The 19,404-nt window shown below is 45.2% G+C and overlaps 1 protein-coding gene and 1 pseudogene across 1 annotated transcript in view; one reads left to right on the top strand and one right to left on the bottom strand.

Annotated features, from left to right (window-relative positions):
* The window catches only part of SPECC1 (sperm antigen with calponin homology and coiled-coil domains 1), a 206,620-nt gene that overhangs the window by 140,947 nt on the left and 46,269 nt on the right, over positions 1 to 19,404 (bottom strand). The window lies entirely within an intron of this gene.
* LOC115803612 (U6 spliceosomal RNA) lies at positions 11,235 to 11,327 on the top strand (annotated as a pseudogene).

Genomic DNA, 19,404 nt, shown 5'->3' with positions numbered 1-19,404 from the left:
GGGACACAGTGATGTCGTGGGAGAACCAGTTCTCTCTTTCTCATCTACCCTCCTGGCCACCTCCCTTCGCCGTCTTGGTGGAGATGGCCGCTGTAGTGCTGGTGACTGCAAGCAGGGAGGACAAAGCCCCACGGAAGAAGAGAGCATTCTTCCAGTGTGTCCCCTTAAGGGCCAGAAAGCGTTCCCGGACTCTCCCACCAGACCTCCCTCAGTCACTAGCAAGGAAAATGGAATCACCACGATTGGCTTCGACCGTGTAATTAAGATTCATTCCGGAGCTAAGAACAGTGTGACCTTCTATCAGCATCGTGTTCCGTGGAGTTCATTAGCAAAGAAGAAGGAAATGGCTGATGGACAGGTGATCCCCAGTGACTGTTATTCCTGTTTTGTGGTGTTACTTTAAGCCTGAGGTAGTTATTTGGATCATGATTTTTGTTAAAGGAATAGCCTTTGTTTTTTAAAGAGGTTTCAGGTTTATAAAAGAAATGAGTGGCAAGTATAGAAAGTTCCCATATACCCCCTCCGCACCCCCCTCTGTTTCCCCCTTTATTAACAGCCTGCACTGTGGGGTACATTTGTTACAATTGATAAGCCAATATAGATCCGTGGTTTTTTTCATTTTTTTTATTGACGTATAGCTGATTTACAATGTTATAGATCCGTTATTATTAACTAGACTCCACAGTTTATATTGGAGTTCACTCTTTGCGTTGGTTATACATTCTGTGGGTTTGGACAAGTGTATAATGACATGTATCCATCACTGGAGTGTCACACAGAATAGATTCACTGCCTTAAAAGTACCCTGTGATCCACCTAGTCTTCCCCCCACCTTTCTTCCTCCAAACCTCGGCAACCACTGATTGTTTACTGTCTCTGTGGTTTTGCCTTCTCCAGGGTGTCGTATGGTTGGAATCGTACAGGATGCAGCCTTTGCGGACTGGCTTCTTTCACTCTGAAATCTGCATTTAAGGTTCTCCAGCTCATTTCTTTTTTTTTTTTTTTTATGCGGTACACGAGCCCCTCACTGTTGTGGCCTCTCCCGTTGCGGAGCACAGGCTCCGGACACGCAGGCTCAGCGGTCATGGCTCACGGGCCCAGCCGCTCCATGGCATGTGGGATCTTCCCGGACCGGGACACGAACCCGTGTCCCCTGCATTGGCAGGCGGACTCTCAACCACTGCGCCACCAGGGAAGCCCAAACGCAGCATATCTTTAAAAGGGGAAAAGCTCATCCTGTTGTGGGATCGAGAAAGTCTTCACGGAGGAGGTGATGCTTACCAGTTGGTCCTCCCTCCTGTGGTGAACAGCACTGCTGTCAAGGTCCAGAGTGGCAGGAGGGGCCAGCAGGAGAGGTGCCGGGCCTGGACGTGTGTCCTGGAGGAGCATTGCCGGGTCTGTGCTCACCAGGGCGAACAAAGGCTTGATTGTTGGAAAGTCTTGAGTGTATTTGGAGAACCAGCCCCCCTGTGGCCCAGGACTGGAGCTCAAGGCACGAACAGGGTTGGGCCGAGGCTGCTGCGGGATCGCGCTGGACCCAGGCAGGAGCTTTGCCCCTGGTCTCCCGCGGGAGGGCCGCAGGCGTCTGAGTAGAGGGCTGAGCCATCCAAAGCTGTGGTTCAGGATGATGGCCCTGCTGATGCAAGGCCTGCTGTTCATCCACCCTCCTCCTAGCATTTTACACATAACCAGCTCACCAAGATGACCAAGGTGCCCATTTGAACAGGACACATTGACCAATGTCCTGGGCAGGACAAGCACAGTTGGCTGGGAGGCCCCACCTGGAACAGCCGTGCACTTCAGCCCCTCCACATGGGTTGTCTGCATGCTGAGAGTAGGTCTATTTGTTCCAACCCTATTTATGCTAGTTGTACCAGTGATTTTATTGACGTAACTTAATTAGTATGTAAACCAATGAAATAGCGCAGAGAGAGAGAGAGATTGTTTCCTCAAAAGCCACTCTGGGGCTTCCCTGGTGGCGCAGTGGTTGAGAGTCCGCCTGCCGATGCAGGGGACACGGGTTCGTGCCTGGGTCCGGGAAGATCCCACATGCCGCGGAGCGGCTGGGCCCGTGAGCCATGGCTGCTGAGCCTGCGCGTCCGGAGCCTGTGCTCCGCAACGGGAGAGGCCACAACAGTGAGAGGCCTGCGTACCGCAAAAAAAAAAAAAAAAAAGCCACTCTGAATGGTTTGAAAAGACTGGATGAAAGTGAGCTGTTAAAATAGGGGATGGGGGAGGGATAAATTAGGAGCTGGGGATTAGCAGATACAAACTACTATATATAAAAGAGGTAAATAAGGTCCTACTGTATAGCACAGGGAACTATATCCAACACCTTGTAATAAACCATAATGGAAAAGAATCTGAAAACACATATTACATATAAATAAATAAATAAATAAATATATATATATAAAAAACTGAATCATTTTGCTGTACACCTGAAACTAACACAACATTGTAAATCAACTATATTTCAGTTTAAAAAATGCCCAAAGTAGCTCTAAATGATGAGGGGACCAGTAGCAAACACGTGAAAGGATTCTGCCGGCAGTCTTCTTCAGAAGCACCTAAGTTCTCGCTCCTGTTTAAAGCTGGAAATCATGGAAGGTGTGTCACAGGTGTGGGAAGATGCCAAAGGGTTCCCACCGACAGGTGCGCTCCAAGAAAATACCTTGGCTCTGTAGCTGGACATCAGTGAATGAAAGCACTTGAACATTTTAGGTGAAAATAAAATGTTTACAGTATATCTTTCATTTTTTAGGATTCCCCAATTTAACCAACTTTGTCAATGAACTGACCCAAACTGGTCCCAGTCTCTCAGGACAAGAGGGTGGGGCAAACATTACCAGCAGCCCGACTTCAACCAGGAAGCCTCTGTGCCTTAGGTGAGAGACGCTGTGCCAGGTGGGGTCAGGGGAACCCAGAGGAAATGAAAAGAAGTGGGTAGACGTGGTGACAAAGAAAATCACACGCTGAAGGAAAGGAGGCTGACGGATAACAGGAGAGCTGTTCTGGGTGTCGGGAGAGCGCTGCAGTCGGCAGGAGTCAGATGCTAGAGGAAGCAGGGAAACAAGTGCAGTGAGAGGCGTGGGCATCACTCCGGCAGATCCCACACGAACGCAGTGTAAGACCCAGGAGAGCCGGGGCTTCCCTTGTCTCGCTCGTGGCTGCGTCCCCGGCACCTGGGAAGATGCCTGGAACTCAGTGGACACATTGGTTGAAGGAACGAAGGGACGGACACAACACGTGCAGAACATCCACGAGACGCCGTGGGCAGCTGGAGAAGTGTTTCCGGAAGGCAGGTGCAAGTTGGGGCAGAGATGCAGGTTTGGAGTCATCAGGTACCTGGTGGTCCGAGGGGCTGGAGCAGTGTCTCCCACATGGAAGGAGACAAGAGGAGGAGGTCTCTGAGCTTCACAGCAACCCCTCGAGGGCTGGGAAGGACGTTAGTGAGGATCTGCTCCCATCGCCCTCCAACATCTCCAGCAAGGAGTTCAGCGCAGAATGAAGCCTCCCCACCGATAACCGGGAGCTCTTGGTTTCCTGGGGCAGCACGCTTCCCTGCACTTCTGTGGCTGCTAGAACATTCTTCCACATATTCAGTCAAAACCTGGCCCTAATTTTACTGCTTGGAACCAAAAAGGAGAACTCTAACTTTGACTGAAAAAGGAATTGTTGACAAAGTGCAAGGAAGAAAAAAGCATATCATCTTAGGAAAGCAGAGCTGGAAGAGCCTGGTCAAGACGCCCCAGAGTCCAAAGCAGGTGGATTTTACTTAATTGTCACCATTCCTAACTCGGAGATCCTGTTATGGAGGATGGTTTCAGAGGAAAAGCAGGTTTTATAAAGATATCTACATTTTAGGCTCTGTTCTTGGTTCCTGACAAAGGCCATTGCCTTCTGTGGTCCCCACTTCCTGAGATGGGTGGGGTTAACTTCGTCTTAACAGGTAACGAAACATGTGATGCTTCTCCAAACGGGAGAGTCTCATCCCACAGTGAGTAACGATGGGAGAAAGGGGTGATCCCTAAGCAATCAGGGTGACGGTGACCCGGGCAAAGTCAAGGACTTGCGTAAAACTGAAGGACAGGACGCAGAGCCTTGCCTGACTATGAAGTTGGCAGAAACCTGTAAGAAAATGGTCTGGAAAGCTAATCCTGGAAAGGAGCTGAGGTTTGCTGAAAACAATTAAGGGCAAAAGCTCTGCCCCTCCTCCTGTCTTCCCGCACACACGTGCCCCCCAAAATGGTTTTGCCCTGCGGAGGGCAGACCAAACCTTAGAGGAAACTCAAGCCCAAGAAAACCGCCTAAGGAGCATAAATTTCCTGGCCCAGGGAAATGACAACCCCAGAAGCGGAGATAACTTTGAACAAGGTCATGAATGGCTCTCATAATCACAGAGAGATGAGGGGCAGGCTGGAGAGGAGTGAAGCACACCGCACACGTGGGAGGGTGCAAACTGGGTTCCGGGGCTCACCGCGCGGAACGTGTGACCGTTCCCGCCACCGTCCGTGCACAGAGAGGGAAGAGGACGCACACCTGCTTCTGCACACACTGGGAATCTCTAGAAGGATAGCAGAGGGCCGGACAGTGCTGAACAAGGCAGACAGAGGGGTGGCAGCAAAGCTTTTCACTGTACCCTTTACATTGTGAGCCATATGATTCTATGACCGATTCAAAAAATGAATATGATATAAAAATTTTACCTGACCAAAGACTAGAGTTTGATAGAACAGATTTTTAAAGGAATGGTTTGCAAGGGCCCAAAAGGAGCCCCAGGGGTGGCCAGGAGCCAGGATGGGTTAACTCGGAAAACGCACTGAGAACGAGGCAAATGGCAGAAGGACCTTTTCTACCTGCTTTCATTTGAAAGCCCACAGACGCGGCTACTCCAAGAGCGGGACTGGCGGCGTTGCTGGGGGAGCCTTTTGCTTCAGGCCACACAGCTGGGGCATGGCGGGAAGGGAAGAACAAAGCCGCGTCTGTGCCCGCCTCTGCCACTTTTCTTCCAGTCTTCCTGCCGCTCCACTGCTGTCTGCACGTCTTCCTTTCGGACCCTCCGCCATCAACCCCACACACAGTTCCTGACTTTAATACTCTGCACTTAGATTATCAAATATATGTTGATTTCATTTATTATCAATCTCTTCCGTTCGGGTTCCGAAACGAATTCCCGCAGCATAAAGCCACCTCGGCTGGGCTGTCTTTTGGAATTGATCAAATGAGGATAAATATCCCCTCCAAGAGCGTTTAAGAAAACCTGAGCAAGGTTCAGTTGAGGGAGGGGGACGGCACGTATCCGCAGGACACACTTCTACTCTATCTGTACTGTAATTTGCTTAGGAAAAACGCTTTCCTCAGTATTCACCTAGTTTTTGATGCGGAAATCAATATGCTAAGAAATAAAATTCGACGGCAAGCTTAATCATCCAAACTTTCGGGAAGAGAGAACAGAGCACTGAGAATCTACTGTGCGTCCGCAGCCAGGAAAGGCAGCACGAGGCAGCAGGTCTGGGTCATGTTTTCCAGAGGGCGATGTGAACGTTTCAGAAGGTCATGGCCAAGTTCAGGGCCTGGAACTTGAATGTTCCATGAATTCAGTGGAAACACCTCCAGCTTACCTTCCATCCAACGTGACGGTTACCCAGAACCAGAAAAGCAGAACTTTCTTCTGGAACATAAAACTCATTCCACAGTGGGACCCACCGTTTCCTTCCCTTTTCTCCGCTTCCATAAAGAAGGCTGGGGCACGGGCGCCAGGCCACATGGTTCTGACCAGCAACCAGCTCACGCTCACTCAAGGAGCAACACTCATGATCGTCCTCCTAGAAGAACGAATCATTCCATCCCTCCGTCCAGAAGCTGACCCTATTAAAAGGCCATTAGTCACCATGCTCTCCCGGGAAGGGCAGTTGCAGTGGGAGACGTCCTCGACCTCCACCCACTGTACTGCAGTCATACTGAGCTCTACGACGGCCCCTGCCAAGCTTACTCACAGGCATCCTCGACATTTCAGCTAGCAGACCCCAGCTGTCAACACAAACACGTATCATCAGTAGTATCACCTCCATCCCTGAAGTTTACTGCTGTAATGTCACTCTGGCACGTAACCCAATATTCTCACCTGGTTTAAATTCACCGAAATCTAACAGTAATGCTGTGTTTCTGATTAAATACTGAAGAGAGAGAGAGAGTCAAGGTATGGATTGTTTAAAAGAATAATAAAGGAGAGATCTGTTACCTAGGGGTGCTAGTGGGGTGTTCAGACATACAAGTTTTGCTTTATAAGATGCCTTTGCCGACTTTAGAAAATCGATCCCTTGTTCCCTTCAGATACCTAAAGGAGACTTGATTTTTGTACATTTCAGTCCCAGGAAGGTTGTGTGTTTCATCAGTAGCTGGCTTCTTCTCATCCTCTCATCATGAATCAGGTTTCCCTCTCCCCTCTGGCTTCTAGAAACTCCTTGCCAAACTAGCAATCATGCACTTTCCTTCTAGCTTTTGGTTTTTCTATTTCCGCCCCCCCCCCACATTTTTATCTTTTTATTTTCTTGCATTTATCTCTATAAGACTTCTTAAATTCTTTCATACAAGAAAGGGTATAAATCAAAACATTAAAAATTCCACTCTCCCTTTCCTTTCTTTTTTTTTTTTTTTTTTGCAGTACACGGGCCTCTCACTGTTGTGGCCTCTCCCGCTGCGGAGCACAGGCTCCGGACGCGCAGGCTCAGCGGCCATGGCTCAATGGCTCAGGGGCCCAGCCGCTCCGCGGCATGTGGGATCTTCCCAGACCGGGGCACGAACCCACGTCCCCTGCATCGGCAGGCGGACTCTCAACCACTGCGCCACCAGGGAAGCCCCACTCTCCCTTTTCTTAACGAGTGGTTCACAAAACGCTCTCCCAACCATCCACATTTTTAAAAAGTATATCTAGCTGGTGAATATGTTGAAGGTCAGCTGGTCTACTTTCCACCTTCCGTTCACGATAAACGTTGGAATAGAGGGAAATTCCTCAGAAAAAAAAAATCTTACAAAAATTAGGATAGAAGGGAAATTCCTCAGCTTGATAAAGAGCATGTACAAAACACCAAAAGCTAACATTATACGTAATGGTAGAAGATTGAATGCCTTCCCCCTAGGGCTATGAACAAGGCAAGTATGTCCACTGTCAGCACTTTTATTCAACACAGTGTCGGAATTTCTAGACAGTGCAACAAGGCAAGAAAGGGAAATAAAAGGCATACAGGTCAGAAATGAAGAGTTAAAACTGCTCCTACTTGTAGATGACATGATTGTCTACATAGAAAATCCCAAGGAATCTAAAGGAAAAAAAATCTCCGACAACTAATAAGTGAGTTCAGCAAGTTCACAAGATACAAGATAAACATAAAAAATAAACTGTATTTCAATATTCTAGCAATGAACACCAAAATTAGAAATACAGTAACAATACTTACAATTGCTAAAAAAAAGAAATAGGTATAAATCCAGCAAAATAGGTACAGGATTTGTACGCTAAAAGCTATAAAATGCTGATGAAGGAAATCAGAGGAGATCTAAATAAATGTTTGTGTATTGGAAGGCTCAACACAGTAAAGATGTCTATTCCCAGAAGACTTTCTGTGTGTACACAGATGAGATAATTCTAAATTTATACAGAAAGTCAAAGGAACGAGACTAGATAAAACAACTTTGGAAAAGAAGAATAAGGTTGGGTTTTCCCTGGTGGTGCAGTGGTTAAGAATCCGCCTGCCAATGCAGGGGACACGGGTTCGAGCCCTGGTCCGGGAAGATCCCACATGCTGCGGAGCAACTAAGCCCGTGTGCCACAACTACTGAGCCTGCACTCTAGAGCCCATGAGCCATAACTACTGAGCCCGCGTGCTACAACTACTGAAGCCCGCGGGCCTAGAGCCCGTGCTCCGCAACAAGAGAAACCACCGCAATGAGAAGCCCACACACTGCAACAAAGAGTAGCCCCGTTCACCGCAACTAGAGAAAGCCCGCGCACAGCAACGAAGACCCAATGCAGCCAAAAATAAATAATAAATTAAATAAATAAAAATTTTTTTTAAGTTGCAAAAGAAAAATAAGATGTGCTTCAACATCATTAGCCATCAGGGAAATGCAAATTAAAACTAGAGTGAAATATCACCACACACCTATTAGCATGGCTGTGGAGAAACTGGATCACTCACACATTGCTGGCGTGAGTATAAAATGGCGCAGCCACTCTGGAAACACATTTTGGCAATTTCTTAAAAAACTAAACATGCAACTAATACAATCCAACAATTGCACTCCTGGGCATTTGTCCCAGAGAAATGCTTCCACAAAATGTCCACGTAAAAACTTGTACCGCTTTATTCATGATAATGTTTGTAACAGCTTTATTCATGAGAGCAAAACACTAGATACAACCCAGACTTGTGGGTAAATAAACTGTGGCACATCCACACCATGAAATACTATGGAGAAATTAAAAAGGAATAAACTTTTGATATATACAACAACCTGGATTAATATCCAGAGAATTATGCTGAATGAAAAATGACAGTCCCAAAAGCTTACATACTGTATGATTCCATTTGTATAACATTCTTGAAATAGCAAAACTATGGAAATGGAAAACAGATTAGTGGTTGCCAGGGGTTAAGGAGGGGGTGGGGATCGAGAGACGTGAGTGTGGCTGTAAAAGGACCATGGGAGGGATCCTGGTGGTGATGGAGACGCTCTAAAACCAGACTGTGTCAATGTTGCTCTCCGATTGTGACATTGTACTAGCATTTTGCAAAATGGTACCATTCGGGATAACCAGTAAAAGGGACAAGGGAATCTTATACCTTGCTACTGCATGTGAATCTATAATTACTGCAAACTTAAAGGTAATTAAAAAAAAAAAAACAGGGCTTCCCTGGTGGCGCAGTGGTTGAGAGTCCACCTGCCGATGCAGGGGACACGGGTTTGTGCCCCGGTCCGGGAAGATCCCACATGCCACGGAGCGGCTAGGCCCGTGAGCCATGGCCGCTGAGCCTGCGCGTCTGGAACCTGTGCTCCACAGAGGGGGAGCACAGTGAGAGGCCCGCGTACCGCAAAAAAAAAAAAAAAAATGTGAAATACATTTTCAACTATTTTATTGACTTTATATTTTGATGAAAATCTATATAAAAACTATACACTTTGAATACCATTACAATTTTTTAAAAATCTTTGAGAATCATTCAAAATCATGAAGTGATAGAAATTAGAAAATACTAACATGAACTCAGGGGGAAAAAGGCTTAGCAGAAAAAAAGAATAAAATTTGCCACACAAAATTCATACCTTACTGATAAAAACAACGAAAATGAGCCAGAAAATTATTTTCATCAAATCCACAACCTAACAGATCACCCAAAATCCCTGATCCTTCATAGGCTACTTAATTACACTGATCAGAACCTTGCCAATAAACAGTGGGTCCTTATTTGCCTCCTTGCCCCAGGCCCTACAAATGTCAGTGGTGTGCCTACTTCTTGCAGCCCTCTCCCCTCTCTTAGGATACCCAGCATTCGGGAAGTGAAAAAAAAAATGTTTATAATGATCTGAGTCCAGAATCTAACACTATTTTACATAGAAACACAAGGAGAGGTTTTTTTGGTGTTTTCTTTTTTTTTTGCAGTACGCGGGCCTCTCACTGTTGTGGCCTCTCCTGTTGCGGAGCACAGGCTCCGGACGCACAGGCTCAGCGGCCATGGCTCACGGGCCCAGCCGCTCCGCGGCATGTGGGATCCTCCCAGACCGGGGCACGAACCCATGTCCCCTGCATCGGCAGGCGGACTCTCAACCACTGCGCCACCAGGGAAGCCCACAAGGAGAGTTTTTACACTTTATTAGACACTGAATTTTCTAGAAATGCAGCTAACATGTAAATCAAGGGAAGCCAGCACTTTGCATTATTCAAAGTTTACCCTGAGTCTCCGCGTGAGAGAAAGTCACCGGCATGGATACCACCCCTGGGACGTGACACAACAGATTTACCTCTGTGAAGATGGATTCTAGAAAATCACTAGATCTATATGGAAAGTCTCAGCAGTTCATAAAAGGGGAATCATCTGAGGAATCCAGATAAATATGTACCTATGAAACAAAGTTATTGGAAGAAATAGGAAATTTTTTTTAAAATCTCTAATCTGCATCCTCATTGAAACTCAAGGAGCTTTTATAGCTATGAAGATAGAGCAAGAAGTCATAAACAATTTGCGATCAGAGAAATTATACTAAAGATTAAAGACACAATAGTTGAATTCAAGTAAAGAAACAAAGCAAAGCATATTAGATGATAAACTTTTAAAAATCAGAGGATGCATGAAAGCAATCAAAAGGATTAAAGAAATACGTGATGTGGAAGACATACCCAGGAGACCAAATATACACATATTTGGATTTCCTGAAGGAGATTCCAGGGTAAAAAAGAAAATCAATAATTAAAGTAATAACAGAATGCCTTGAGGGCATTTAATAAATCTACCACCCAATCCTAGTAACTCTGAGCAAAAGAGGAAAGGAAGAACTGAACCTGCAAAACAGTATCTCAAGCCAACTTTCCGTATCTGATTTAATGGGGAAACATCAAAAGCAATCACAGTGAGCTTCCCTGGTGGTGCAGTAGTTAAGAATCCTCCTGCCAATGCAGGGGACACGGGTTCGAGCCGTGGTCCGGGAAGATGCCGCAGAGCAGCTAAGCCCGTGCGCCACAACTACTGAGCCTGCGCTCTAGAGCCTGCGAGCCACAACTACTGAGCCCACGTGCCACAACTACTGAAGCCTGCGTGCCTAGAGCCCGTGTTCCACAGCAAGAGAAGCCACCGCAATGAGAAGCCCGTGCACCGCAATGGAGAGTAGTCCCCGCTCACTGCAACTACAGAAAGCCCACGCGCAGCAACGAAGATCCAACACAGCCAAAAACAAAATAAATAAATTTATAAAATTTTTAAAAAAGCAATCACAGTAAAATGAGAACAAGGACGTCACTAGCATTGAACACAACTCAGGTCTCACGATACAGCAGGAATCAGAGAGAAAAGACACAGCTACGGGATGGAGGAGACAAAAGGCATTGTTATCGCAGCTGATAGAATCCTCCACTTGGAAAACACATAAGAATCAACTGAAAACCATCAGTACCAGTAAGGGAAGGAGTCAGTTATGAATTAAATAGTTTAAAAATATCTAATTAAAAAAATACAAATGCTCACTTCAGCAGCACATTCTAAACTTGCAAGGATACAGAGAAGATTAGCGTGGAGGATGACATGCATGTTCATGAAGTTTTCCATGTTAAAAAAGAAAAAAAGAAAGAAAATACAATGACTAAGGAATCCCATCCACCAAAGCAGGATAAGTATAAACCTAGGCATAAACTCAACAAACAGAAGGAGCCGGAGGAAGAGCCGGGGGCAGGAGGAGGGGGAGGGGGAGGGGAGGGGGAGGGGGAAGGGGAGGGGGGAGGACGGGGGCAATAAGCAGACATCAGGGAAAAATGAAAATGAAAACTCAGAGAACTGGAGAGGCAGCACATTTCTGGACGGAAAGACTTGGCAGAAACGTCAGTGTTCCTGGGGGCAGGAGCAGGGAGAGCGCCCCCCTCTGAACCACGGGTTCCTGGGGAGGACCCCGGAAAGCCGCCAAGCCCTGATGACCCCTGGGAAATACAGGGCCATGAAACCACCAGGTACCACCTAAGAACCCAAGACTTGATAATACCAGCACCAAGTTCAAAACCTCCTCACACCGGGGTCACCCCAGACACCGCCTGAAGTTAAAGCTCGTTCCTGGTCTTTCTGGTCTGTCCGATGGCGGAGGGATATAGAAAACGTAGTATTTACATATGATGGACTATTATTCAGCCTTGAAAAGTCTCTCTCCTAGGGTCTGGCCATAGCCTCTCATCTGGTCTCCCCTGTCCATTCGTCCAGTCTGCACAGGCAGCCAAAGTGCTCCTTCCAAAATGAGGTCGGGTCATTCACCCCTCTTTCTCTCAGTCCCCGGCCCCCCCGCCCTCTGTCCTCCTCCCCCACACGGCCGCAACCACATCTGTTCACGGAGCTCCATGTCGTGCTCCTCGATGTCTCTCTGTTGCCTAGGACAGCGCCGAGCACACAGCAGGCGCTTGAAAATATTTGTTGACCTAATGAATGCCAGGAGGACTGCTGGTCAGAGCAGGGACTCCCAGCGCAGGGGTCAGTGTTTGGGCGAGACTGCCATCTAGTGGCAGGACCGCCTTGCAGCTTTAGGGGGCGCTCAGCATCTCGTGCGGGCTGAGATGCGCGGTTATGGGGTACCAGGGAGGACAGCTGCCTACCACGAGGGGCCACCCCATTCTCTAAGCTCCACGCCCGTCGGGTAAGACTAGGTCTTCACCACGGGCACCGGAGGGAGAAAAGGAAGAAGCAGGTGTGTCCGGCTGTACCGCAGAGATGTTATAATACTGATTCAGAATCAGTTAGGAGGAGCCCGTGTTCAGTGTGGAAATAGGGCGGGCGTGGGCGAGACAAAGCCACGCTCGTTTGACCTCTCTGAAGCCCCCTGATCTGGATGAAACACCGCCTTCTCCTGGAGGCTGCTGGGAGGACGAATGAGGCCAGCACCTCGGGGGCACCAGCTGGGGCTGGACCCCGAGCGCCCGTCCACACCCCTGCGGCTGCTGCAGTTACTGCAGACGGCGGCAGGGCCCCGGGGATGCTGGGGCCTGGACACCAGAACCCGGAGACAGTCCAGCCCCTTCACGCAGTTCCCCCAGCACCTGGGTTAGACTGTGCGTTAGCAACAGATGCAAGCGTGAGCAATCATACAATCATTATTACCTAAGGAGTGAGCATTTTCTCCTGTTCTACGTTTGAGGGCTCCTCCTTGAGGACAGATCAATTCCCAGGAAAGGGTGCAATATAGGCTGATCACAGGTTTAACCACTGTGAGTTTAAAACCACAACACTGTATCATAATTTCACAATGAGATCCCTTCCAAATTTAATATATTTGAAAGAAAACACAGATTATACCATACCATGCATTACCAAAAAAAAAAGTGTGCTAAAGCCAAAAGTTCAAAAACTAAGTAAGACTTGAGGGCCATAAAAAGATTTCTGTCCCCTAAGTTCTATAAATAATTTATAGTTACATCTTTCCTTTAAGAGGAAATCAACTACATACTGCTAGCATTTTCCTTATTTTCTTTAGTTTTATATTATTCTTCACAGCTGAATCTATACAGAATGGTTGGAGTCCAGTGAGGTGCCGTTTCTAACACACTAAATCACCTCCCTCTTTGACTCAACAGGACTGAGGTTTAAAAACCCACACTTATTACTAGTGCCAACACTCCCGTTCCCCTGGTTTTCGTGCTCATAAAATAAAGACAAAGTGTGATCCGATATTCACACGACCAACTAACACGACTGCATAATTGCAGGGGTGCTGGCACCTGCAACAGAGACACACCGGCTGACGGGCAGCATGGCCATGCCGGCCACTGCTGCTAACAGCGCGCTTATCGCTGATGCGCGGGTCCAAATTCACCAGGAACCAGGCAGTCTGGGGATACATGACAATGTACAAAAGTGTCAGCTGTCCAAAAGCTGACATGAAAATGTTAAGGACAACCTGCACTTCAAAACAAAAGGTCCAGAGACAAATGCAATTTTCTAATTCAACTCGATGAGGTCAAAGGATATAATTTCATTACAATCAAGTAGAGGGCAAACTGAATTTGAATGATAACTATAGGAATAGAAGTGCATCTTACATTTCAATAGCCCGTTACAGTTTACAAAGCATTCACAGACCTTTGCTGTGACATCATTGTGCCCTAGATCTGTAGGTATTTCCTCAAGGGAACAAGTAAGGAAACTAAAGCCCATGGGGTGTGGGAACCAGTAAAACCAAGGTCTTTCTCTAGAATCCTGAACAAAGGGAGTACGTAATGGGATCAAGCAGTTAAATAATTTACCAATGAATAGTTAAGACACACTAAAAAGCAAGTGGAAGAGGAAGGATTTGGCTAAGGCAAAAAAAAAAAAAAAGAAAATTAGGTTATGATTTGTATTTACTGTGTTTTTATTTTTTTAAAGCAATGTCTGCATGTGTTTTTAAAATTTTTAAACAGTATAGAAAGATCTAACATGAAAAGTCTCCTTCCTCCACCACTTCTTTTTTTTGTGTGTCTTTTTATTTCTTTAATTTATTTTTGGCTGCGCTGGGTCTTCGTTGCTGCTCGCGGGCTTTCTCTGGTTGTGGCACGCGGGGACTACTCTTCGTTGCGGTGCGCGGGATTCTCATTGCGGTGGCTTCTCTTGTTGCGGAGCACAGGCTCTAGGCGCGTGGGCTTCAGTAGTTGTGGCTCGCAGGCTCTAGAGCGCAGGCTCAGTAGTTGTGGCGGGTGGGCTTAGCTGCTCCACGGCATGTGGGGTCTTCCCGGACCAGGGCTCAAACCCGTGTCCCCTGCACTGGCAGGTGGATTCTTAACCACTGCGCCACCAGGGAAGTCCCTCCCCCACCACTTTCAATTCTGGTAACTCTCCTCAAAGATAACATCCCTACATCCTCCCAGAAAAAAAGTTACGATTTCAAAAATTATATTAACATCTATTTAAAAATCAAAACCAATGAGGTCAGACTAGATGCACCATGTTACTTTCCCCACTTAGTAATGATCTTTCCCTGTCCGTACAGACGAATCTGTGTCCGTTTCCATGGCTGCATACTGTTCTGCTGTACCAAAATCTCATTCTGCAATCAGCGCTGGGCTGATACACACTTAGGTATTTCCAGTATTTTACTGTTACAATAATGCCACAACCGAATATCTTGTCCATATATATCGGCATCCTTTTTCAAGTATATCAGTAACGCTAAATGCTAAGCGGTAGAAATCCTTGGTGAAAGATTGTATGTATTTCAAATGTAGATAGATTTTACCAGATTGTCCTTGTCATCAGCTATATGTGGTGTGGTTCCTTTCACCCTTCATAACATCAGAAATTATCAATCATTTTAATGTTTTGTTTTGTTTTTTTGACTTATATTGGCCGTGCCGCACAGCATGTGGGATCTTAGTTCCCCGACCAGGGATCAAACCCGTGCCCCCTGCAGTGGAAGCGTGGAGTCCTAACCACTGGACCACCAGGGAATTCCCTCAATCATTTTAATTTTTATTAATCTGTTAGGGGAAATTGTATATCATAATTATTGCTCTGATTTACATTCCTTTACCTCTAAGTAAGACTTGGCATCTTCCTAGTGGCTATCTGTATTTCCATTCTATGTGAACTACTCTTTTTTTTTTTTTTTACTATTTTTCTTTTTCTTATTGATTTATACAAACTCTTTGTAAATAAGCCCCCTTTGTTACATGTTTTGCAAATAATTTCCTCTTTTTACGAAGGAGTGTTTAATACTTATGTGATTTTTCACCATTTCCTCTATGGCTTCTGTGTTTGTTTCTACTTAGAAAGACCCTTCCAGGGCCGAGACTACAAGTTGATTCTCTCATGTTTTCTCTTTGTACTTGCATGGTTTCACTTTTTAAAATTTAATCTCTAATTCACTTGTAATTTATTTTGATGAGAGGAGTGAGATAGGGATCCAGCTTTATTTTTCCCTAAAAATCCAATCAGTTATTATTTTTGAGTGAATTATCCGTCTTGATATAAAATGCCGTCTTTATCCTACATGAAATCCTCCAGTGTATTCTGGACTGTCTCCACTGTTCCACTGAAGAGGTTAGTCCCTCGATCACTAATTTTTCAGAAATTTCCTGCTTATTCTAGAGTATTTATTCTCCTAGATCAGGGTTTATCATCAGCGGCACGATTGACATTTTGGGCAGGAAGTCCTGTGCCTTGTAGGATATTTAGCAGCATCTCTGACCTCTACCCACTAGATGTCAGTATCACCCCCCTAGTGATGACAACCAAAAAATGTCTGCAGACTTTGCCGCTTGTTCCGTGGGTTGGGGTGCAGGGCAAAATCGCCCGCAGTTGAGAACCCCTGTTTTATTAGATAAACCCAGTATCATTTTATCAGTGTTTCTACTCTCAAATTCCCACTGATATTTTAATTGTGATGAAAACGAATTCACAGAACAATTTAGACATCTTTGTTGTATACTGACTAAATTTAATCTTTTTTTTTTTTTTTTTTTTGGCTGTGTTGGGTCTTTGTTGCTGCCTGCGGGCTTTCTCTAGTTGCAGCGAGCTGGGGCTTCTCTTGTTGAGGAGCACGGGCTATACGCATGTGGGCTTCAGTAGTTGCGGCTTGTAGGCTCTAGAGCGCAGGCTCGGTAGTTGTGGCGCACGGGCTTAGTTGCTCCACAGCATGTGGGATCTTCCCGGACCAGGGCTCGAACCCATGTCCCCTGCATTGGCAGACAGATTCTTAACCACTGCACCACCAGGGAAGTCCCTAAATTTAACCTATATTATATTTAGTCTTATTATCCAAGAATCATGTGTATTTATATCTTCTTTTATGTCCTTTAAAAGGGTTTTAAGAGTTTTTAAAATAGAGGCTCTGGTAATATTAAGTTTATTACTAGGTATTTTACCTCTTTTGTTCCTTCATAAATGGGATTATTTCTTATTATCTTTTCTAACTAGTCACTGATAAGAAAACTATTGATATTTTATATTCTATAATGAGCCACACACTGAACTCTTATATCTAATAGATTTTTAGCACATGCTAAGTTTTTTCTCAGGATACAACTTTCAGGAAATTCTAAGCATTTTTCTAAACATACAGTGGTATTATCTGCATAAAATCATCATCTTGTATCCTCATTTCCAACATGAATACACTCCTATAGCTCTCCTGTCTCACTGCCTAGGTTAATACTTGCAGAAAAATTTGGTGGTGGGCAACCTTGAATCATTCTTGATTTTAATGGAAAGACTTCTAGGATTTCACCATTGGGCATAGTGCTGGCTTTGGCTTGAGATACATATATATTTCTTTTTTTTAATATAAATTTATTTATTGATTCTTTTGGCTGCGTTGGGTCTTCGTTGCCATGCACGGGCTTTCTCTAGTTGCAGTGAATGACGGCTACTCTTCGTTGCAGTGCACATGCTTCTCATTGCGGTGGCTTCTCTCGTTGAAGAGCACGGGCTCTAGGCACACGGGCTTCAGTAGTTGTGGCACATGGACTCAGGAGTTGTGGCTCACGGGCTCTAGAGCTCAGGCTCAGTAGTTGTGGTGCACGGGCTTAGTTGCTCCACGGCACGTGGGATCTTCCTGGACCAGGGCTCGAACCCATGTCCCCTGCATTGGCAGGCGGATTCTTAACCACTGCGCCACCAGGGAAGTCCCAAGATACATATATTTCATATCACTAAAGAAGTACCCATACACTTGTAGTCTACCAAGAGCTTGTTTTTAAATCAGAAAGAGTGTTAATTTTGTCAAAGACATTTTCCATCTCTATGGGGATGACCATATGGTTTTTCTTTTTTAGTCTATTAATATTGTATGATGGATTATATTCCCCAATCTCCTATTAAGCCATTCCTGGATGGCGTAAACCCACTTGGTTGTGATGTGCACTACTGTTCTTTTAATTTCTTGTTGAATCACACTTGCTAATATTTTCATCTCCCATTTTTGCATCAATATTTGAGAGTGAGGTCAGTCTGTTAGTTTTTAGTGGTGCTTTGTTAACCCTTATTTATTTTTTTGTTTGTTTATTTATTTTTGGCTGTGTGGGGTCTTCGTTGCTATGCGGGCTTTCGCTAGTTGCATCGAGCGGGGGCTACTCTTGGTTGCGGTGCACGGGCCTCCCATTGTGGTGGCTTCTCTTGTTGCAGAACACAGGCTCTAGGTGTGCAGGCTTCAGTAGTTGTGGCATGCGGGCTCAGTAGTTGTGTCACGCAGCCTCTAGAACACAGGCTCAGTAGTTGTGGCGCACGGGTTTAGTTGCTCCGCGGCATGTGGGATCTTCCCGGACCAGGGCTGAAACCCATGTCCCCTGCATTGGCAGGTGGATTCTTAACCACTGTGCTACCAGGGAAGTCCCTTTGTTAACTTTTAGAATCAGTTTTAGGCTGCCTTGATAAAAATAAGTTGTACTTTCATATGTTGTACTTTACAAACCAAATGTGGGGACTTCCCTGGTGGTCCAGTGGTTAAGAATCCTCCTTCCAATGCAGGGGACACAGGTTCATTCCCTGGTAGTGGAACTAACACCCACATGCTGTGGGGCAACTAAGCCCATGTGCCACAACTAGAGAGCCCAAGTGTCGCAAACTACAGAGCTCACGCGCCACAGCTAGAGAGCCCAAGTGCCGCAAATTGCAGAGCCCATGCACCACAACCAGAGAGAGAAAAACCTGCACGCCACAACTAGAGAGAAGCTCACGCGCCACAATAAAGAGCTCGCACACTGCAACGAAAGATCCCGCATGCCTCAGGGAAGATCCCACGTGCTGCAATTGAGACCCAATGCAGACAAAAAAATAATAAAAGAAAATAAATAAATAAAAATTAAAAAAAATAATGAAGTGTCAAGTTAAAAAAAAAAAAAGTAAAACCATTATGTAGAAACACAAGGCCGTTCCCCTGCATCCTAGGAAAAAAAAGCCACATATATTCTTCACAGATTCAACTTTTTGAAAACTAAATAAATTAAAATACACCTTTGGAAAGCTAATCTGGATTGTGATATTTTATGTAACAGTGCAAAAATCACAAGTAGTCTACCATTCACCTCCTATTATAAATGAGTAATGTCATATTTCAGCTGTGTTCCCACCTTAGACAATTGAGCAGTACATTACTATTATTAATTGAGCTGCACTGTGAGTTAGACCGCGGAAAGCTTAGCTTTCTTATCTATGTGCTGCAAAAGAAAATGAAATACATTCTCTGACGTTTTAAGTTTCCTATGCTCTGGACTCAAATATAATGGTTTAAAAAAAACCTTTTCGAAAGAATGAAATTAGAACACTCCCTCACACCATACACAAAAATAAACTCAAAATGGATTAGAGACCTAAATGTAAGACCAGACACTATAAAACTCTTAGAGGAAAAACATAAGAAGAACACTCTTTGACATAAATCACAGCAAGATCTTTTTTGATCCACCTCCTAGAGTAATGGAAATAAAAACAAAAATAAACAAATGGGACGTAATGACACTTAAAAGCTTTTGCAAAGCAAAGGAAACTACAAACAAGACAAAAAGACAACCCTCAGAATGGGAGAAAATATTTGCCAACGAATCAACGGACAAAGGATTACTCTCCAAAATATATAAACAGCTCATGCAGCTCAATATTATCCAAAAATGGGCAGAAGACCTAAATAGACATTTCTCCAAAGAAGACATACAGATGGCCAAGAGGCACATGAAAAGCAGCTCAACAA

This window comes from Delphinapterus leucas, chromosome 19 (genome assembly GCF_059928025.1).
Source record: "Delphinapterus leucas isolate spDelLeu-1000000601 "Yukka" chromosome 19, BTC_Dleu_Yukka2, whole genome shotgun sequence".
Classification (NCBI taxonomy): domain Eukaryota; kingdom Metazoa; phylum Chordata; class Mammalia; order Artiodactyla; family Monodontidae; genus Delphinapterus; species Delphinapterus leucas.
Note: the sequence above shows the minus strand (reverse complement) of the source record. Positions and strands in the feature narration are given on the sequence as shown.